This window comes from Typopeltis vanoorti, chromosome 21 (genome assembly GCF_054136105.1).
Source record: "Typopeltis vanoorti isolate ZY-2024b chromosome 21, IOZ_Tvanoo_1.0, whole genome shotgun sequence".
Taxonomy (NCBI): Eukaryota; Metazoa; Arthropoda; class Arachnida; order Uropygi; family Thelyphonidae; genus Typopeltis; species Typopeltis vanoorti.
Window position 1 is genome coordinate 76,812,154 of NC_143569.1, and position 12,583 is coordinate 76,824,736.

The 12,583-nt window shown below is 33.7% G+C and overlaps 1 protein-coding gene across 2 annotated transcripts in view; it reads right to left on the minus strand.

Moving 5' to 3' along the window:
• Positions 1-12,583, minus strand: part of LOC150095000 (protein zer-1 homolog) — a 289,217-nt gene that overhangs the window by 40,552 nt on the left and 236,082 nt on the right. The window lies entirely within an intron of this gene.

A 12,583-nucleotide genomic window follows, 5' to 3' on the forward strand; every position in this document is an offset into this window, starting at 1 on the left:
CACTTCCATCTGCTCTTTTATTTTTTTTTTTAATAATACAGTAGCAGTATTCAAAAAATGTAACATCTTTTGATTTTATTGTTACACTTTTAGTTTACTTTTTAATATTCTTTATATTTTCATTATATGTATATAAATTAAAAACACTTGTTGAAAAGCTCTTTACTAGATGCAACTGTCGCACATCTTGGCTCACAGCACATGTACACACTAAGATTAAATGCTTAAGTGTTCTAAAGAGGATGTGATACCTGAAGTCACATCCTAGCTCACAATATATTAGGCTCTAGTTGGATCTAGAAACTTCATAGACCTTCAAGTGACGCTGTCAGCTTTCTTATACCTTACATGGTGGAACAATGTCAGCCCTGCAATCAGGTCTTTGATTATAATTACACACCTAATACCTTCACAGTATTAGGTGTGAAACTTTTGTTTGCATGTTAAAAAGTGATAGACTACAGTGAATTTTCGACTTACTCGCATTCAAGACATTCATTTGATATTGTCAAATGTGATACATTGAACAATTATTCGTGAATATGATACATTCTTTATTTTCACTGACACTATCATTGATTGCAGTAATTTTCTATTTTTCAGCTACTTATTGGGACATCAATTTCTGCACTTACTGTCCTTACTGCTGCATGGGAGTATTCTATGATTTTTGTATATCTCTACTGGGATCTCTGTCTGTGTATTAACTAGCAGGTTTACCATTCCTATAAACTGACTATTATCAGACTACTGTATATCAGTGAGACAGAGGTTCATCACACTGATGAATAAGAATGAAGGCTGCAAAAATTACATATTGTATAAAAAGAATAGATATATATATATATATACAGTCATACCCCGACTTACACGGTTTCTTATATGTACGTATTCCTGTCCCACTTCATGCCTCACCACTAGTCGTATCTTTCAGGCGCCAGCCGCATTCGCCAGTGTCGCACATGCTGTGAACAAGCACTGACGTGTTTCGCACAGTCTCCATTCATACATGATTTTTATAGTCTACAAACCTTACGACTGTTTAATGCTATGTTCTTGATAAAAATTTTATCACATAAAAAATAATAATGTCATCCGAAAGAAGCAAGTCCGATTCTTCTACAGCTAGCAAGAAAAAATAAACATTGAGTTTGGAAACAAAACTCATCATTATTAAGGATTTTGAAGGCAGAATGAAAATTTGTGAGCTAGCAAAGAAGTTCGATCTACAGGAATCCACGGTAAGAACAATCATAAAAGAAAGGTTTACAGATTTTGGAGGACATAGATTCTAACGAGGAATGAATTGTAGCCACAAGGTAAGGAATAAAAAAATCATTAGCTTGCTATGAAGAAATTTTGCATGCCAAGAAAAAGACATTACGCCATCAGACGAATCTATTAGATTTTATGAAACCATTGACATCGAAATAACTTTTTTTTTTTTTTTATGTACAAAAAACTACAATTATGATTATATTTCTTAAAAAATATAGGTTTTTGTAAACCTTTGGTCCCAATTGTATGTTTGTATATATAAATTGCATGCAAAATTATACCCTGAGTTACGCAAATTCGAATTACGCGCTTTTCGTTGGTCCCACCTACCGCGTAACTTCGGGGTTTTACTGTATATATATTCCAATCATCCCAATTTTCCAGGCATGTAGACTCAATGGCTTGTCAGCAAAGTAGCATGGCATCTTTGAAACTTGATCGATACTTTGATAGGGCAGTTAATCCTATCTGCATAATGAATTATGGCTGTCAGTTATATGCATTCTTCTGTCTGGTTTGCCTGTTTTGCAGGGTGAAAAACCTGAGTTTCCAGGAAGAAAAATCCTTCTGCCTCTGTATGAGACTGGTTAGCGCACCTTCAACTAAAAAGCCTTGATAAAGGTTCTATGCATCAGGATTTTAACTCAGGTCTTTCCAATCAAAGGGCATCATCAAAACTGTAGTGTGTGTGTGTGTGTGTGTACACAAATACTGCAGTCACTATACGGTAATGATTTGTAGAACAGTTGGACACAGTTAGCAAGAATCCATCATTGTATATTCCATGTATTGCAATTCACTTTAAACAGAAAAAGGCAAACCTTCCAAAACATCTATCTGCTTCACAAATATACGTATTCTCAGTTCAAGCATCAATGATATTTATTTCCATTTCCATTCTGGAAAGTTTCAGCTAAGAGAAACTCAAACTTTCAGTTCTTCAAATAGATACTCATTTCATTATTTCCAAATACTTTTCTGATGTTCTTCATCTCAAAGATAATATGAGCATGTGTGTGTTCTAATATCCCATGTCCAACTTATCCTGTTTTTGATATTCTTTGGCTAAAAATCTCTTTGCTGCATTTTCTCAAATTCTTATGTTGCCTCCAGTGGTGGCCAGTGAAAATTTTAAGTGGGGGTGCTGCATATCTACTTTTTTTTTCCTAATCAGTAACAAATTCATTAATAAATAAATTTACATATTAAAAATTGCTTTATTAAAAATATTTAATCGTCACCAGGAACAAACACTAATAATAAAAGCTTCGTATCAATAGCAATGACAAGTGCAAACGAATATCGATGTTAGATTGCAGTGCATTTGTTTCATGTAGCGATAATTGAAAAAATATAATTCTTTTCATATTTTCAATAGTGACACTAGTCATAATTCAGCCTTTTATCTATAATAAATAAATAATTATATGTTATTTTAACAAAATAAAATAAGATTTACAAAAAAAATAGTTCACCACGAACAAGCGCAAATAATAAACATTTCATATCTCACAAAAATGAGTGTAGGCATAAGATACACTGCCCAATCGGCAGTGTATCTAATGACATAAAGTGCAACGACAAGCGCAAATGAATATCGGTGTTTAGATCGCAGTGCATTTGTTTCGTGTAACGATAACTGAAAAAATATTATTCTTTTCATATTTTCAACAGTGACACTCGTCATAATTCAGCCTTGTATCTATAACTAATAAATAATTATATGTTATTTTAACAAAATAAAATAAGATTTACAAAAAATAGTTCACCACGCACACATAATAAAGGTTTCATATCTAACAGAAATAAGGCATGTAAGCATGCTAAAAATACACTGCCATTTGAGCAGTGTGGGAATGATGTAACGTGCAATGACAAGCAAACGAATATCGGCGTTAGATCACAGTACATTTGTTTCGTAATCTAAAGCGTTAATCGAACAATTCCAATTATTAACTATTCAATCAATGTCAAAACATAAACTGTAACCTTTAACATGTTGTACTGCATTTATATAATGTTGTAAGCATTGTTATTATTTATAAACACAAACAAAATTTAATTTTTTTCATTGGGGGTGCTGCAGTGTCGCAGTGCTTATGTACAGGCCACCACTGGTTGTCTCTAATGTCTAATTCTCCTAATGCCATCAACCATTCCAAAAATTTTTTTTCTCCTTTCATTAAATCTTGATTGTTTCCTCAACTTTACTGACAATGAAGTCATCTTTCAAAGAGAATTTAACATCCACGACTCCAAGTGGATTTCTTTTCTAACTACATTAAATCAGTAGGAAGAGAAGGAAAGGCATTTGATATAACCAACTATCTTACACAATTTGTTTGCATGGCTACAATACCAGAAGATAATCATAACCATTTTCATTTAATTTCTGGCATGGAGATCACATGTTTCTAAAGATAAAAAGATTTATTAAAATAAACAATATAACCTAACAAGTTTCAAAAATTGTCAGACTTGAATCATCAGGGATACAAGATGTATAAAAAAGACTAGAAAAATTAATTACACAATAATGTTATAAAACTCCAGCCAGTACGTATGATTTTTAGTCACCCTCTTGATATGTACTAGTTTATTGCAGTTCTTATAACATCTGTTATGTGTAATTAATTTTCTCTAGTCTTTTTTTAAACAAGTCTTGTACTCCTGATTATGTAAATCTGATGACTAAGTAGTCATCAGATTTACATAATCAGATATAATTTACATAATCTGATGACTATTTAGATTACGCTGTTTATTTTAATAAATCTATGTATGTTTAAAAACATGTGGTCTTCATACCAGATTAAATGAAATGAAAATCAATCCTAATCATTCTTCAAGCACTCTTGATCTTTTGCTTACCAATAATCCTTCTATACTCTGGATATTGTCTGTCATTTATCACATAATGATAGGTTTACAACCTTTGATGGGTAGTATTTGCATTAAAAAAAATTTGGTTCAAGAATGCTTGGTAAGAGAACCCTCACCCCTAATTATAATTATGATCATAATCTAGTATGTATCTCTTTCTGAAGAAAGAAAAGAGATGTTGGACAGGATGAAATGCTACATGTTGAACTGTGTGAAATTTTCAGGATGTTCTGATATTCCTTTGATATGTGGAATGGAAATAATTTCTTCGTGAATCAAAGAAGAACAGAAATCTCATAACTATTGATTGCTTTGTTAACAAAGGTCTCACTGAAGCCATTCTCTAGAAAGTTGACTTAATATATTGTAACTATTGATGTAGTAAATCGTATGAAGAATATAAGATTTAAAAAAAAAAAAAAATCAGCTAACACCTTTTTATTCCTGTATAGGGAGTAAGCAAGGCCGTTTTAGCCCTATCTAACTTTTTAAGACCGAGTGGGCAGTTCACTCATCACTGGTACCCAATCAGAGATAGCTGGCCCAAGGCTATCACTAATTAAGTGGCACACGGTGAAGAGAATGGCTCAACAAGTGCTGCCATCTCGTGGTCCCTAACACAATATATTTAATGTCTGAAATAGTGTGGATCTACGGTCGATTTTCTTGAGTTTACGGGATGAAAAACCCGAGTTTCTGGGAGAAAAAACCAACTTGCCCGTGCCAGAGATCAAGTAACTCGGGAACCGTTGAAAAAGAGCTTTGAAAAATTTCCTCTAATCGCCGACTAGACTCAAAATCAAGTCTACCTTCATGCAGTCAAGTGCTGTGGTGTGCAAACGCCATATCCACTGAGCTACACAGGCTACGAATATAAGATGTGGGAACAATATATTAGGGTAGGGTTTTAATAGCCCCAATTAACTTTCTTATGGGAAATAGTACTACCTCAATAATAATAATAATAATAATATAAAGATTAAAAAAAACTAGGAAATGGCTGCCATCTGCAGCCTTTTCTAGCTGTTATATATATAAAATTAATTTTTTAACTTGGGGATACTGTATATTAGGGTTACCAAGTAATTTTATAAGCTTGGTTATTTAACTCCTGATCCCAAGTAAGCAAACAATTAAGTTTGCACCTGAAACATAGTTCAAGTCTAAAGATGGTACAACACCAGGGCAACATATTGTAAAGGTGGGTAAAGCTCTAATCACTATTCTTAGTATTTTCCCATAATGTAAAGCACATCTCACTAAAAGATGTATACTGCAATACATTATGGGCAGGGTCACTACCCAGACCGGTTTCAACCTTTTTTGAGGTCTCCTCAGTGACTCATTGTCTCCTTGGTCTGGGTAATGACCCCACCCATAATGTATTGCAGTATACATCTTTTAGTGAGATGTGCTTTACATTATGGGAAAATACTAAGAATAGTGATCAGAACTTTACACACCTTTACAATGAGTTGCCCTGGTGTTGTTCCATCTTTAGACTTGAACTATGTTTCAGGCGCAAACTTAATTGTTTGCTTACTTGGGATTAGGAGTTAAATAACTAAGCTTATAAAATTATTTGGTAACCCTAATATATATATATATATATATATATATATATCCATAGGACCATTGGCTCACTCATCTCGTCTTCTGTCTTTGTCTATATGTCATATGGCTGTATCCTGTATGATCACGGGTCCGGTTTGTGGAATGAAAAATCCCAGGATAAGCTGGGGAAAAACCTTGTTGTCCACACCTAAGACCGGCTAACTTGGCTATGGCTGAGGAAGATCCTTAAGCTCCTCACGTCTCCGACTGGAATCGAACCTAGAACGCTCCTTTCCCAGGCATATGGTTGCAAAGCGCACAGCCACTAGGCTAGCTGCATGGATATATATATATATATATATATATATATATACACACACACATATACATATATATACAATAATACCCCGACTTACGCAAATCCGGAGTTACGCGGTTTCATATATGTACGTATTCCCACCCCGCTTCACGCCTCACCACTAGTCGCATCTTTCCGGCGCTGGCTGCATTCGCCAGTGTCGCACATGCTGTGAACAAGCACTGACGTGTTTCGCACGGTCTCCATTCATACACGACTTTTATAGTCTACAAACCTTGCAATTGTTTAATGTTATGTTCTTGATAAAAATTTTATCACATAAAAAATAATGTCATCCGAAAGAAGCAAGTCCGATTCTTCTACAGCTAGCAAGAAAAGAAAAACATTGACTTTGGTAACAAAACTCAACATTATTAAGGATTTTGAAGGCAGAATGAAAATTTGTGAGCTAACAAAGAAGTTTGATCTACAGGAATCCACAGTAAGACCAATCATAAAAGAAAGGTTTACAGATTTTGGAGGACATAGATTCTAACGAGGAACGAATTGTAGCCACAAGGTAAGGAATAAAAATATCATTAGCTTGCTATGAAGAAATTTTGCATGACAAGAAAAAGACACCGTCGTCAGATGAATCTATTACATTTTACGAAACCATTGACATCAAAATAACTTTTTTTTTATATGTACGAAAACTACAATTATGATTATACTTAAAAAATATAGGTGTTTTTGTAAACCTTTGGTCTCAATTAACTAATATTTTGTATGTTTGTATGCAAAATTATACCCGAGGTACATGAATTCGACTTATGCATTTTTTGTTGGTCCCACCTACCGCGTAACTTCGGGGTATGACTGTATATATATATATTATTATAAAGACACCTCCATGGAGTCCAAAGACTCATTACGGGAGACCCGATCGATATCATACCTCTCCTTGAACCCATCAACAGACAAAGCACTCACTCCTGACTCTGGCAATCCATCCTATTCATTCACAACTCTCCAAGAAAAAAATCTAGCCCTCACACCCCTACTAACCACAACTTTCACCTTTATCCAACTTCCAGGGATGACCCTTTGTTCCCTCTAGCCACGTGCTGAAATATTTCTCCTGTATCTATCCTGTAAAACCCTTTAAGCAACTTAAACGTTTCTATCTATCTCCTGTTTTTTTCATATCAACCAACTTCAGTAATCCACACACCTTCAATCAATCCTCATAGGAAACATCCCACAGGCCACTCATCTTCGTCACTCACCTCTGATTCCTCTCCACTGCTTCCTCATCCCCAAGAATCCCCTGGGTTTCTTAACTTTTTTCCAGACTCGAGCACAATAATTCAGATGTGGGTGTATCGAGGCCTTATAAAGAGGAATGACAACTTCCATATCTCTACTTGTTAATGTGTTCTTCAGTAGCCAAGTAATCTTATGGGCTATCTTGGCGACTTTAGCAATATGTCCTCTAAACTTTAACTCTGTCTACCACCACCCCTAAATCTCTAGCTTCATCTATTTCCTGGAGTATAGTGCCATTAATGTGATACATAGCTTGTAATCTATTTACCCCAAAATGCATAACTTTACATTTTTCGACATTAAAAGGACACTGATTAACTTTTGCCCCTACTGACAGCCTATTTAAATCATCCTGCAAGCTTTCCACTTCATCTTGATTAACTATTACTCTTACTAATTTCAAATCATCAGCAAACAACTGAATATTTCCTTTCAGATTATTTCCTATATAATTTATGTACAAATTAAACAGCAATGGTCCAGTACTGAACCTTGCAGCACACTACTTGCCTGTTTTTGCCTCAATTCTGCTCCTCCATATACCACTTTTTGATATCTGTCCAGCAGCCACCCTCCTATCCACTGAACTAGTGTCATATTCATCCCCATTTGTTTTAATTTGCATATCAGAGTTCCATGTGGTATTCTGTCAAATGCCTTTGCAAAATCCAGCAAAATTATCATGTAACCTTTTCCTTGATCCAACTCAGCTATTACTCTATTATAAAAAGTTAGTAAATTACTAAGGCATGACCGACCCTTCGCAAAGCTATGTTGACCATCATATAGTATCATATATATATATATTTTTTTTATCTGCACATGCTTGAATTCTCTTTTTTAGCAAAATTTCTGGTACTTTTACCACCATGCCTGAGATACTGATTGGTCTAAAATTTGTGTCCGACCACGGATTTGAGCCCACTCGACACTTCTATGAATGATTGGGTAATCCAATAATTCATAGAACCAATAATTGGGTAATCAACGAGTTTCATGGGATGAGTGTTTATTAATATACGTTGAAAAATTAGTTTTTCTTTTATGAAAATTCTAATTTTTAAAGTGGTAACCTATTTTGCTTGTACAACAGTTGAAAAATTTTAAGTATAAAGCACGTGATTTCATGTGTTGGTGACAAATTCCTACATCAACCTTATTCCTTTCACCCCTTCAACATGAATTGACTCTTCTTGGCAATCTGCCAGCCAGGGTTCTTGCATCTGTAGTCGGACAGTATATATCATCATCGTGCTTTACAAGGATTTAGGCCTAATGTAGCCTGTTCCAGCTTCAGAAGTCATCGTTGACTCCCTTTAGAGATTCCTGGTTTTCTTTTTCCTATTGGTTTGTAATTTAAAAAACTTGTTTTGGTAATCTTTCTGTTTTCATTCTTTCAATGCATTCCATCCATTTATGTTTATTTATGTTTTCTATTATCGATTCCTGGTTTAATTTTTTTCATAATTTCATTTCTTTTGTGATTGAATAGAGTATACTTTGCAGTTTTTCACATAAACTTCATTTCAGCTATTATTAATCTTCAATTTGTCTTTTTGTTTTATTGTCCAGATTTCTTCCATACAATAGGATAGGTAGGGTTAATGCAATTAGTTTATTTTTGAACCAGGTTAGGTTTAAATATAGAGTTAATTACATCTGTTATTTTTAAATATTTTGCAATTTTTAGATTTATACCTTTTTCATTTTCATATTGTTGTGCCCCATTTTATGATTTTTATTCTAACTAGTAATTTCCTCTCATCTATGTTCTACTATTATCTATGCTCGAGATATCACCAAAAAATTTACTAATACTTAAGTACCCTTAGTACCCCTAATATTTGTATTATACTGCACCTTTTGGGATATTTAGTTTAAGATATTATATACAAAAACAAGGAGAAAGAACTAAAATATGTCAGAAAGTGACACAATGTTGCAGTCGTGACACTTTATCTCGTTTCTTAACACATTAATTTCCTGCGTGATTAGGCTCGTAAATTTTCAAGTGGTGCATTGGACAGCAATTTCAGACAACTGTTTCATCATTGGACAAAAGGTTTATTAAATTCCTTAACATCGTACAATTCAAATTTTAGTTATTACTCAATTCAATGCTATACTAAATATTTACAAACTGACATTAGCTTACCATAAATAATTAAGCTATGATCCTATAATGGGTATTACGATCATGCCGCCATACACATAACTTCATATGACATGGACATATAAGATTAATTCACACTATTTAACTATCCAAACTTAAGTAGCTTAACTAAACCATTTACTAACACATAACTATGACATTTAAACTTTCTTATACAATATAACAGACATGCAAAATTCTCAGGACACTTAATTACTCATATAACATTAACACTAGCCAGCTTACTTTCAATATATTCTGTCAGATACTAAAGTCCTAGTATTGTTTTCTTGGTCACTTCAACAGTTCAGTATTAGAATAATGATAACTAATACAGACGAATCTTAGTTAACATGAGATATAATTTACAGTACCTTTCTTTCCTGAGTTTTCCATATATGGGCCTCTATCTTTTTCTGATTGAAGTATCCTGGTATAACCTCTCCGATAATCTGCTTCTCCTATGTTCCCTTTTGAATTGAACTATGCCTACGTGGTCTTTACCTTTCATTATTCAGGACACACTTTGAATTGTCTAAATAACGGCTGCGCAACTTGCGACGTGGATATCGATTTCTTTACAGCTTTCCCTTTTTCGTGGTTGCCTCTCACATACCATCTCTTATGACTAATCCTTTTCTGTCTTATTTAGTTAAATTTTCTCTTTTATATCATATTACAACATTAATATATTCTTTCTTTTTGTTAGTTAGTTCAACAAACACCTTTATATTTTATATATTTTATTGGATGCAAGAATATTTCTTTTTCTTTTAAATAATTCATCTATTATCTTTTTTGCAGAGTTTTTAATTTATTTATTCTTCATGTTACACCATGATAGCTGAGAATTCTACATTCTTAAGATATCAGGTGTAACAATATGTAATCATACACCCTAGGTAGTTAAATGAATTCACCTGTTCTAAAATCTTGTTATCTCTTACTATTTTAGTTTTATTGGATCTTGTCCTTTAAAGGTCATCGTTTTTGATTTTTTCTGTTGATATTATCATTCCATAATTTTTGGCTATTTCATCTAAATTTAAAATATCTTTCCTTGATTTATCTCTCTTAGATATAATAGTTCATAATTTGATCTTATTCACATTTGATTATTTTCATATATACTTATAATAGCTTTTAGAATATTATTTGGTATTTATCTTTCTTTTAATATGTTAAATAAAATACTTCTTTTAACTTATATAATAAGCATATGTATTATATATATATATATATATTATTATTATTATTATGTGACACCTCCAGGGAGTCCAAAGACTCATCGAGGGAGGACACCTACTCTACAGCTCTGTCTCCACTACTCAATCAATCAACTACAACAAACCACAACTACACCAATGCCATCTACCGCCCATCACCATCACTAGTATTTTGACAGACAATCACAAACATCCATGCCCATGGCAGAATTCGAACCTGCAGCCTTTTGGCTAGAGAGTGGATATGCTAACCACTTAGCCAACCAGGCTGTGCACGTGCACGCACACAGCCTGGTATCCCTTGCTTAATGGGGAATTTGCTTAATGCAGCAAAATTAATTGCAACAATACCTTTATACACGTGGCAAGAGTTTTAATTAATGCGCCTTTAAATTTGCCATGCAAAAACATGCAAGCCTCGAGGAGTGTTTTCTGGCTGAGAGAAAGAAAGTTGTGAGGATGATGACGTTATTCCTCCCATTAAGCATTAAGAGTGGATGTATTACAAGTACCAATTGTTCTGCTGAATTTAAAAAAAAATTTAGATAAAGCACCTGGTCATCCAAACTCTCTTAATGATCTGTGTTAGAATGTGAATGTTTTATTTTTTCCACCAAATATGACATCATTGCTACAACCCATGGACATCATTGAAACTTTCAAAGCCTATTTTCTTAAAAAGACATTCTCAAAGGCAGTAGAAACAACAACGGGAAAAAATGCAATTGTGCCCCAAGAATTTTGTAAAAATGTTAACATTAAACATGCAATTGAATACATTAATGACTCATGGGGGAAAATGTCTTCTAGCTGCATGAGAAAAACCTTCTGCCAGAATGCGCTAACGACTTAGGTGGTTTTCAAAATCCTGTGAACGTGGTTTTGAAGAAATCGTTGCAATTGGTGAAGACCTTGGTTTTGATGGTGCTGATGCAGAAGATGTTAAAGAATTATTGGATTCAAATTCAAAAGATTTCAGTGACAACGATCCTCTTGAAATTGAACGACAACTCGCATATGAAGACAATGAACAAATGGAATGTGAAGATGAGGTTTCAAAGGAGATAACAATCAAAGAACTGGATGGAATATTTCACAGTTTAGAATAGCCTAAGCAGCAAGTAATGGGTATGGATCCAGATGTTAATCGAAGAATGCTTGTTTGCCGAGGTCTAGAGAGTTGATTTTGCTAGTTATCGTAAAATATATGCTTATAAGAAAAAAACAAAACTGTTCAAACGACTCTTAACTTTTTTTTGGTTAAAAACTTAGTAACTAATGTAGGTACAAGCATTTATTAAACATTTACTTTGCATTCATTTTTTATCTTTCCTAAAAGAGTACCATATAAAGCGAATTATTAATACAGTAATTGATCGTGGACGAATTGTAATTTTTACCATTGATTATTATATTTGATTAACGTGGTTTTGATATACGTAACATCGAGGGATTAATTAATCGCATTAATCGGTTTGAGGACAGATGGTCCAAGTTTTTTGTCCTTTTATAAGTTTGTCCAATTGGTCATTTTGTCCAACCTCAATTTGTCCTATATATACATCACTATGTCCAACCTAGATTTTTCCACAGTGAAAATGCAAGAGTGATTCTGAGCGACTTGTTTTTATTTGTACAAATTTCTACAAGATATGTATGTGAGCATTTAATTATAACAAATCAAATAAGAAAACAACAAAATTAATTCGGAAATTGATGTGAAGTGGTACATGAAAACGAGATAATGGATTTTGAAATCTGCAGAGTTGGAGAATTTAGTCTTCCTCAGCTGGGTTCACATTCAAACGATAAGTGACTGACCGCAGGCACGTGTTGAGCATTGTATTGAGGCTGTACTATTGC